The following is an 11392-nucleotide window of genomic DNA, read 5'->3' as shown; positions in this document are numbered from 1 at the left end:
TTTTGGGCCCTCCCCTCCTTCCCCACTCCTCCCATCTTTTCAAAATATATGCCAAAATTTTCTTGCAATTTTTTTTTTTTTTTACATTTTTATTAATATGGATTTTAATTTACGAATTTGTTTATTGAACTTTATCTGCAATACCGACATACTGCCAATATTGCAGTTGATATCGATAATACCATTATGATTAGTTCGATCGATAACTATGTAAACACTTCACGTCAACAATACAACAACAAACCAGCAAAGAAAACTGTGAAATTGATAGTGAGATTAATTACAAGAAATATTTATACAGTAGAGAACCAATTATCTGGGATGCTCGGGACCATCGCTATCCCGGATGTCTGAATTTCCCAGTTTTCTGGATCGACCAAAAAGTGTCATTAATCGATGTTTTATCGAACCCGAATTACAAGGAAATTACACAAAAATTTGTCAGAATCTGAGATTAAACTAAAAGCGCAAAATTTGGTGAAAATTTACTCATCCGATTTAGAGAAAAACTTTGCAGATGAATTTTTACTATTTTCAAATTTATATGAACATAAATCTGCACAAGAAATGCTGAAGGCTCAAATTAAAGATAAACTTGTGAATACTTTTCCTAACGTTCACATTGCATTAAGAATATATTTGTCGATTCTTGGATTAAATGCAGAAGGAGAAAGATCTTTCTCCAGATTAAAATTGATAAAAAATTATTTGCGTTCAACAATGAATCAAGATCGTTTGACATCGCTCGCACTTATGTCTATTGAATACGACATTTTGCGTAGTTTGGAATTCGACAGCATAATACAAGATTTCGTTGAATCCAAAAATCGCAAAAAAGTAATATATTATATCATAAGATTCTGCAAAACAATTTATTACCGAAAAATATTATATTTTTATTTGTATCTTCATAATTTTGTGCAAAATACACTTGTTGTTTTTAAAGCTAAATTATTTTTGTCAACAAATTTTTTTTCTCCCAAGTTTTTCGTAGGCCCCTGAATTTCGTAGGCTCTAGGTACGTGCCTAGTGTGCCTATAGGTTAATCCGGCCTTGCCCATAAGTTATCCTTAAGAATTGAATCAGTTATCTTAAGTAAAAAATAGCGTGACAAAAGCACAAATGTATATAAATGGACATACTATAGTTTCAGTTCTATAGATAAGAAACCGTCCTCAGTAAGGACTTTCTAACAATGAGAAAGATTCATGTTTATAGAGTTAAAACTATAGCATGTCCATTTATGTACTTACATTTTTGCTTTATTCAAGTTGTGTTTTGCTTTATACATAGCACAAATATACCCTATCTTTTGTTGCAATTCAATCAATTGCGAATGAATAAGAAAAGATATTCGATTCATAAGAAGTTGTCAAATGGTAATAAGAAACGTAATAAAATAACAACAGTGCAACAAAAAAGCCAAACGGAAAAACTGAGAAATATTTAAATAATAATTATAATAAATTAAGTAAAATAAAGTGATATAAAAGTGCATACGCTCCCAGTGCTTATTGATACTATCTTTGTGTATCAAGAAGCCGCAGGACATTAAAAAATTGCATAACGATGATCAAAACAGCTATTTATCCAAAAAGTACAAAAATCTTTAACAAAGGAAAAGTATGAAGATGATAAAAAGAGCAAATAAAAAACGAAAGTTAAAGCAAGTATGCATAATTCAGGTCTGCAGTTTCAAAATGAAGTTATAAAAGTTCAGATTTTAATTAAAAGTATACAAGATAAGTTCAAAATGATGCTTTGCAAATTTTTTTAGTAAATTTGTAAATACTGTTCATAACAGGTCTATAACTTTCTCCTTAATTTATAGTTTTTATTCAATAACTGTTGTTAAAAGTAGGGTTTTTTAATGTCCTATTTTGAAAATTAATCTTTCGAGAATTTATGATCATTAAAATTATTAATTTTAAAACCTCAACCTTTTTTGTTTCCAATGCACAATCATATTCACACTCGTCATTCGGCTAACAGAGGAGCAGATGTTTTGATAACTCTTTCAGAGAGCACAATATTAGGTGTACAAATGTTACCTCCACACTAAGAAGGACAGATAGTACAGAGAAAAAGGAAAAGACATCCATGCCGCTGACCAGGGTTTGAACCCGGGATCTCCCTGATCTGATCACCATAGAAGCCGGTCAGCCGAAACCTTAACCAGAAAAATGCTCTAACTGTGCCAATAATTACTGTGCAAATTTGTACAGTTCGTTTAGCGAACCGAGATCGCTTCGCTAAACGAAGACCTGTCTGGAATGTGTACTTGCATTCTTAGTACCATTTTAAAATGGAACTGATTCCAGAATAGAGACCTTTACTCTTTTTTTTTTTCAAAGTGAGTTTTGCAATATCTACATATTTCTGTCGTGAAACTTGCATTTTCAGCACTTTTTGATGGAATGACTAACCCGCATTTGCGTTACATGAAGAGGAAAAACCACGAAAACTTTCCACGGTTAGCCTGACGACAAGGGGACTCTAACCCACGGTCCGTCTACCACTGAGGATATTTTACGTCAGAGTCGGGTGCGGAATTCTTATCGATCAGCCATCGATGGGATTCGAACCCGAGTCATCCCACTGGGAAGTGAGTGATCTATCACTTGAGCCACCTCTGCTGAAGACACAGCAATTGAAAATTTTGTTCAGTCCTTCAAAGATTTCAATGTTCTGCTCTGTGGCCGATGTGTCCACCAGTTTCAATGAAGCTAACTTTTGCTAGCTGAAATTATAATCATGGAGACCAAATCAATCGGATCCAAATAATGCATCCTCGTGATGCAAATAATCATATGTTTGCAAGGCTTTAAGAGACCAAGCGATTTCAGTGACTGCATCAGCACTATTGAATCAATTTATAAGATTTCAAAACTTGTTAACGAAAACTTTGCTTCGAAATCAGCAGTCTTTACAGCAACAGTGCTTTGCAGTTCTTACAAAAATTTAACTTGAACTATCAATTGAACTATAATTCGCAAAAGAAAAAGTTAAAGAGCTTAGACATGAATATAAAATTAGAGAAGGTAGATCAAAAAACCTCATATTCATTTCAACAAAATCATAAACAGTAAATAAAATTTAGAAAAAATAATCATCTCCTCGAAACAAGGAATCGAAACATGTAAGTTGCATAGTAATTAAACCAAAGATCTACTTCATTACAGGATGAAGTGATCATTGAAGTTTATGATGAATGGTTTCCTTGGTGTGTGAGGGTCATTCAGTTGATATTGTTCAATGTTTGCTGCGTGGAACTTGGGTTCATGAAAAATAAGTCGGCCAAAATTTGGAGAGAAAAAAACTTGTATGTTGTACCTAAAACATAACTGAACTATATACATATTAAATATAGAATCTAATGATCTGTGTTATGAGTAATGATTATTTTATAATTATGTCATACTTGAGTTTTCTAGTAACAAATTTTCATGTATTTTGGCAACTTTTTTGACTTATTATATCATTTCATGAACGCGTAACGGTTCACTAACTCAGTACTTAATTCGTAACAGTTCAGTACTAAACTTTTGTTTCGGGTTACTTATTGTCTCGTTATTTGTTTAGTCATTTATACTCAAATGTTCTAGGTCGGTACAATTTAGGGAACTGGTGTCACGAATTAGGCAACTGGTTTCCTAAATCGTATCATGTGACGAACTTGTAAAAAAAAAAATTTTTTTTTCAGTGCTTACTGCACAAATATTATTACCACAAAAATGATGTAAGTAGTTGAATATCTACATTTTATTATTAGAATATTTCGAATGTAATCGTCTGTGATTTGTGAAATTGAAATGTTAAAAGTTGTACGATTTAGGCAACTCTCTTCAATACTAATTCTAATGTTATGGGCAATATTCTCCAGTTTTGAAAAAGGAAAAAACACACATTATTGCCTTTGTAGATCATCATCGCAATTTACATCAAAAACCAATCAAAGAAACGATAGGATCATTGAGTCAAAAAGTAAATCAAATACGCGATTCGAATTTCTCATATTATATAAAAGGGAAAACTAAAATGTGTGATTAAAAAATTTCTGTGTGCCATTGTCACATTAAAAATATATTTTTTTTATTTATTTAAACGACTTAAAACTCCTCATGCACCACAAAGTATAGCATGAGGCTTACAGTTGTAAGTAGAAAACAAAAGGAGAAAAATTTACAAATTTACATTAAAAACAAAATTCCGCAAACCCGCAAGACTTTCAATACTTTTGACCAGTTCTGATAAGACAGGTGGCCAACGAATTGAAAGACGCCTCAAATCAGTCTTTAAATTCATTCGGGCACTCACATACAGACTACAGTGAAGAAGAATATGTTCAGCATCTTCATCAGCATCACCGCAAGCACAAATTCCACTGGTCTGCAGATGGAAACGAAATAAATATCTCTTAAAATTTCCATGGTTTGTTAAAATTTGGGTCAATTTAAAATCAATTGCAAAGAATTTACATGTATTTACATTAAAAATGTTGAATAGATTTTATTTTAACCAAATAAAAAAAGAAAGAAGAAATACACCGTAATGATTTATTAGATCTTTTGCTACAAATCTGTAACTGTTTACTGTAACAAAATCCCCACTCATAGTCATAGTTCATTAAAATATAAAAGAAAATATTCAAAAAAGGTATTTCTAAAGAGAAGTATCTTATAAATTTTCGCGATTTCCGAGAATTACTTTTTATAATATCAATTTGATGTTCTAGCTAAAACCATAATTACGAATTTTTTTACCCATTTGCAAAATGGGTCTTGGTTTCGATTTCGTGGCCCCCTCATTTTTCAACTACAATGATCAAGAGTGTTAGTAAGCAGTGTGCATCCGTTGCAGTTTGATAATTTTTTTAGAATTTCTTTTTTTCACTTTTAATTTTGTTATGCATTAGGTTGGTGAGTTTATTTTTGAGATATGGGACCAGAGAGATGCCATAAATACTTCTTGAGTTGTGAATAAAAGAGAATTTCGTCATTTGAATGACATTTTAGTTTTTATAGTTTTAATTAAGAATCAGAAATTCTAACCTACAGTTCAAACTAGATACTAATTCAGGTGAATATCACAAATAAACAGAGTCCAAACTGATTGACACGGTCCTAAAAGTTAGAGTTGAAGCAAGAAAAAAAAACGATGCCAAGGCCTGAACTTACCAAGACTGAAAAAGCCAAGAACGTAAACGGGAAAACCTTATGCGTTACCCACAAACGGAAAAACGAAAGGATTCTGTTAGCAAATGCAAGCATGAAACCCGTCCCTCATAAGTGGTTGAGAGAATTGAAGCCTACCGAAGAGTCAATGGTGACTCTCCGAACCCCTTTCATGCAAATACGAGAACTTCGAAATCATCAGGGGTTAGGGATAAAAGGATCCATTGTCAACGAACCCAATAATTGCACAAGATTATAGACTGTCTTACGCACAATATAAACTATTCATTCACTGTTTGTGTAAAATTGAAAAAAAGTCTAGCTTTCAATTCATATTTTATGTATTAACTTGAGAATCCGAAACGGGTGTATAATGCAGCTTACAATCTCCATCAAACACCATTGTGCCAATCCGAAAATGTTAATATTGATCTCGATTGGCTGTTCAATGTTTATTCAGTCATGAAAAGCATTTTCACAGAATGTGTCTGAGCTGCATTTAAATATGTCTGCGAAATTGTGTACCGAGTAGTTCAGGATTAGCAGTTAAAGATGTCCAAGATGAAAACACAATAAAGTTTCTTTTCCAAAAAAAAAATTAAGCAAAAACCATTTTGCCAATGGGCAGCATTTCCACGCTTGAAATTGAGACAACCCTTAACGCGTGACAAACGCAAACAGCGAATTCTTTGACAGTCGCCTACTTCGCTTTATCCTCGGCTATTATATCTTTCGTTACTCTGGCTAATTAAATATATTGCAGCAAAATGCCTCGAAAAGGACAAACTTTTTTTGGAGACGTTGCACCAGGCAGTAGAGGCGTACGTCATGATAGGACGTATCATAGAGGTATACAGGAGTTTTTTCAGTTTTAAACTAAGGTGTCGGTTATGGAAAAGTGTTTGAAGTTTGTTGGTTGCTGCGTATACTTTATTTTAAATGTTTTTTACTTGATCAGTCCATGTGAGTTTTTTAATTAATGGTTAAGCCTAAATATATAGCTTTATCAACAATGGGTATGGTGCTGTTGAAGAGAACTAGTTGGTATTTATTAGAGTAGGACTTTCTATTCTTTTGTATTATTAACAGTTGCGATTTACTAGTATTTAGTTTGAACTTCCAATTTAGGCACCAGTTTTCAACATCATATAACTTGTTCTGTAGTTTTTGAAGTGCGTTATCTGGTTTGAGAGATTTCTGCAATATTCCAGTATCGTCAGCGTAAAACGTCGTGATACTGTTGTGATCGTCGAGAAATATGGGGAAATCGTGGGTATAAATAATGAAAAGTATCGATCCCAGAATGCTCCTTTGGGGAACACCAGCATTTATTTTTCTCCTGGATGAAACAACACGATATAGATTAATATTAAAGGTACGGTTTGATAAGTAGTTATGTATTATTTTTACAATGCCACAGGTAAAGTTTAAATTAATTAGTTTGTGCCCGATACCAGCATGCCAAACACGATCGAATGCTTTGCTGATATCGAGCATGAGAAATGCAGTTGTCTGTTTGTTGTGCAGGCCTTTACCAATGAAATCAATGATTCGTAGGAGTTGTTTGGTGGTATATAAGTTTTTTCTGAAACCGTACTGCTCATTAGGCAGACAGCCTAGAAAAGGTTTTATTCTGTTATAAAGTATACGTTCTAGAATTCTGCAAAAAATACACAGCAGGCTGATTGGTCTAAAGCTCTCGGGTAAGGTTAGGTTCTTATTTGCTTTGGGAATCAGAATAATGGTTGCATTCTTCCAGTTTGTGGGAAAATAATTTAAGCGCAGACATGCATTGTAAATATCTGTTAAGGTAGAGATGTAAGTATTTGGTAAAAGTTTAACCATTTTATTTTTTATATTGTCAGCACCTGGTGCCTTCTTTGATTTTAGTTTCTTGATAATATTTTGTACTTCATAATTATTGGTAGGTTCAATAGGGGTGAGTTGGGAGTTAGAGACTAGGAAGTCCGAGACAGTGGTATTGACAATATTATGTGTTCCGATATCATAATCAACATTAAGGCAGAATTGTTTAGCCATATATGTGGCAAAGGCTTCTGCCTTGTCAGTGTTAGCACGGTCAGTTCTGAGGGCCTTGGCCATTTTCCAGACTGAATTGTTTTCAGTTGTTAGATTTTTGATCTTGTCACTCCACTGTAATTTTTTATGCTTTCTAGTCTCTTTGTGAATGATTTTATTTCGTTCGAGCATCTCTGTTTTATAATGCAGGTCACAGAGTCCTTTGAATTTTTTCCTACACCAATTTCTAGTTTTCACTAGGTTTCTAATTTCCTGAGGCAGTGTGAGAAAATTAATTTTATATTCTTTTTCTATGGAAGCTTCCTCGTATGCGCCAGTGATGATGTTCTCAATGCTAGTGATTTGATTGTTGATGTCATTTGGGTTGTTTAAGTCTAGATTGGGAGGCGGTTTGGTAGTAAGGATATTTTAAAAAAAGTCCCAGTTTGTGGTTTTAATCAACTTGGGCGTGTGAATTGCAGATATGCCAGCATTTAAGAGAACAGGTCTATGGTCTGAGGTTATTTCATTAATAACCGAGTTGCTCATCGGTATTTTAATATTGGTGATAGCAAAATCCAGAATGGCAACGGAGCAAAAGAAAAGTTCAACACCCATAAAAATAACAGCGGCAACACTTGCGATTTTTTATAAAGAGATATTATCTAGGCATGCAAATTGGATTTTTTTCGAAAACTTGACAGCCATTTTCAAATTAATTAATCATTTGATTTTTAATATACTTGTACAGGTTTAAATACTAGATTATGGCTTTTAGGAAGAAAAAAATAAAAAATATTGCAACATTTCAAGTTATTTTACTTCATTCGCTTCAAAAAAAAGAAATGTTCTAATTTAGTTTTTGAAAGTGTGAAATAAAAATGCTTTAGATAGAAGATGAAAGAGGTACACGAGCTTTACATTTATAAGAGCTGGTCGAATCAATAAACATCAGACTTTAATTGGAAAAAATCACGACCTACCCATCGATTGTGGGCGGAATTATCAAACCACATAGTTAATTTTTTCTTTCAAGTTATCCTATAGATAATTCCTTCAAAATATTTAAATATTACTAGAGTTTGTTGAATTAATTTATAAACACTAAGAGGCTCCACCGTATGCTCTCTCCTCTCACCAACCCCCGCGGTGGCCTCTCATTCATCTTAGTTTTTTTTCTGAAAATTCGATACTTTAAAAAATATCATCATTTTGTTTATAAAATAATTATGTAATTATTATAATAATTTAAGAACATTTTGGTAATAGGTTAATGGTAAGAAAATGTACGAATTTGAAAAGTAATCAACTGTACTTAAATATTTAAACTTAAGAATACATGACATATTGTGACGGAATAAGTAGTAATTTTTCTTATAAATAAACTATGTATAACGATAATCTTATATTCTACAACAGTTAAATTGCTAATAGTTATTGTCTCTCCTGAAACATTTAACAATTTAATTATTGTACAATCTAAAGCTGTTGTACATGAATTGTTTATAAGCAAAATTACTCCTTATTGTGTCACACATTCTATTATATGTCCTATATTCCGAAAGTTTAAATATTTAAGTATAGTTGATTATTTTTCAAATTCAAGTAATCGCTCATTTTCTTACCATTAAAATATTAATTAATTTTCCTAAATAATTATAAAAATTGCATATTTTAGAAACAAAATTATCATTTTTTTTTAAAAAAAGTATCAAATTTACGGAAAAAAATTCTAAATAAATTTTACGATTTAAATCTCGGAACATCTGATATTTTCTCTTATTTTTATTATTTTATTTATCTAATTTATTTTGTCGTTACATTTGACATCAAGACATGAAATGATGATCATGAGATTGATAAAAAAAATTTAAATAGTAGATAATGAATATTTAAGTCAAATTACGTTGTTTAAGTTTTGAACAAATTGGAATATCGAAAATAAACTCGCCTTAAGTTTTTAATTACAAATGGCGCTCTTAGCTTGTCAAATTTCGATTCTATACTAGTTACATTTCAGTGGTGAGAACATCGTTCAGACACAGAAATTTCTCTTTTATTTCAAAAGATTTCAGTAACAATTTATATAAAATCTTCAGTTCAGAAATTTATCGATTGCTTGGCCATTTGAGCTTCAACGTATTTACGCATTATGACCCTGGATTCAAAGATAAGCATGTCTTTTGAAAGAAGATTATGTGTAAGCAAGAGATGCTATGCAAATAAGAAAGAGAAATGTTCGAATGATTATGAATTAAGCTGTTTTTAAGAATAAATCTCTGGAGCAGTTCTCTTATTTTTATTATTTCATTTATAAAAAAAAATTTTACTTTTGACATCAAGACAAGCACGAAATGACGTTTACGAGATAGACACATTTTTTAAAACAATGGATAATGAATATTTAAATCAAATTACGTTGTTTAAATTTTGAACAAATTGAAATATCGAACATAAACTCGCGTTAAGTTTTTTAATAGAAAATGGCGCTTTCAGCAAGCCGTATTTCTACTCTATATAACAGTTACATTTCAGTGGTAAGTAAAATCTTTAGTTCAGAAAGTTATCCATTGCAGTGGCGTACCCAGAATTTTTTCAAGGGAGGTGTTCATAATTTTCTGAAACATAATTTACAAAAAGAAATTCGAGTATGTAATAAAGCACTATTATTTCCCTAATTTAGACAGTTTTGACTTTTTATTTTGACAACATTGTTTAGTTAAATTTTGATTTGATTTTTTTAAATTTAAGAACATAAAGTAATATCTTCTGAAAACACTCCAATGTCATATGGGTGGGAAGTAACAATTTGAGGGCCACTTTCACATTCATCAGATTTTGTTATGCTAGAAACGTTTTCTTCAACGGAAATATCACATTTCTGTACAACAGAAAAACTTATATTGGTACTAGATGCTATCACCTTACTAATTTCAGGTCGTGATTTTTTCTCAAAATAATTAAAAATGTTAAATTTTTGCATTAAATTTTTGCATATATATATATATATATATATATATATATATATATATATATATATATATATATATATATATATATATATATATATATATATATATTTACACAGAAATATCCGCTATGCTACGATTTCAAAGTTTCGAGCTGGAATGAATAACTTCAACGAGCACAGTATCTCCAATGGTATTGTTACTGATTTTTTCACTAGTCGAAATAGTGGCGACGACGGGTTCGGCGATTGAATGAACTTTTTAAGAATTTCATAAGAATAACTTTTGAATGAATTTTTGTGAAGACAAAACAAAACAGATTTAGCGACAAGCTCGGAAAGACAAACGGCAGAAATAACTCTTTGTCTGACTAACTAACTCCACTGTACTCCGTTCCCCCTTTTATGTAATTTTTTACCGCATCTCCAAAATTCTCGAATTGTCTCAAAGACAACAGAACGTCTAGGATTCCAGAATCATCGCTTAAAGACCTTGCGAATGACAGTCTCGAAAACTATCGCGACTGGCAGAACAAAAAGGAACCAGTCCGTAACAGTAACACGTGAATTTGGTTTCAAAAGAAAAATACAACCCTATTATAGTAAATGTTTTTTCAGTATTCTGAGAAATAAAGTGAGAAAAAAAAGTAGGCATAAGGCAAATAAAAATATATAGTCTTAAAAAATAATAGCCCGCATAATTTCTACTAAAATTTTTATTTTTGCCATTTTATCTGAGCTCAAGGGGGGGGGTGTTTAAACCCCTAAACCCCTCCCTTGCGTACGCCACTGATCCATTGCTTAACTATTTGAGCAACATCATTGGCGTCAATAATAATGTGGCAATTTTTTACGTTTCATCTAAACAAATAAATACAACATTCCCATTAATTTTGCCTTTAAATACATAAATATTTTTTTCTATTTAATTACCGTTGATTTTAAATAAGTAGCTTTTTAAAAAGCATTTTAAAAGAAATATGAATAAGAAAAAAGTGCTTGGTATCAGACAACTTTAAGAGTATAAATTTAGTGACGTAGTCCTCGTGTGTTGCAACATCATTGAATTTATTTGATATGGCGAATATAAAATAATTCAATATTTAAATACGTGCAATATATAATTTTTTTTTTATCAAATAGAGCTATAAGCTAGATATTATCACTGATGTTATTCTTAAAATATGTGAAAAACTGAATTATCTGTAGTGAAATTTAAGACAATGACTAA

The sequence above is a fragment of the Parasteatoda tepidariorum genome, chromosome 8 (assembly GCF_982258835.1).
Source record: "Parasteatoda tepidariorum strain Cologne lab strain chromosome 8, Ptep-v5.0, whole genome shotgun sequence".
NCBI lineage: Eukaryota > Metazoa > Arthropoda > Arachnida > Araneae > Theridiidae > Parasteatoda > Parasteatoda tepidariorum.
The sequence above is the reverse complement of the archived record's forward strand: the minus strand, read 5'-3'. Positions refer to the sequence as shown.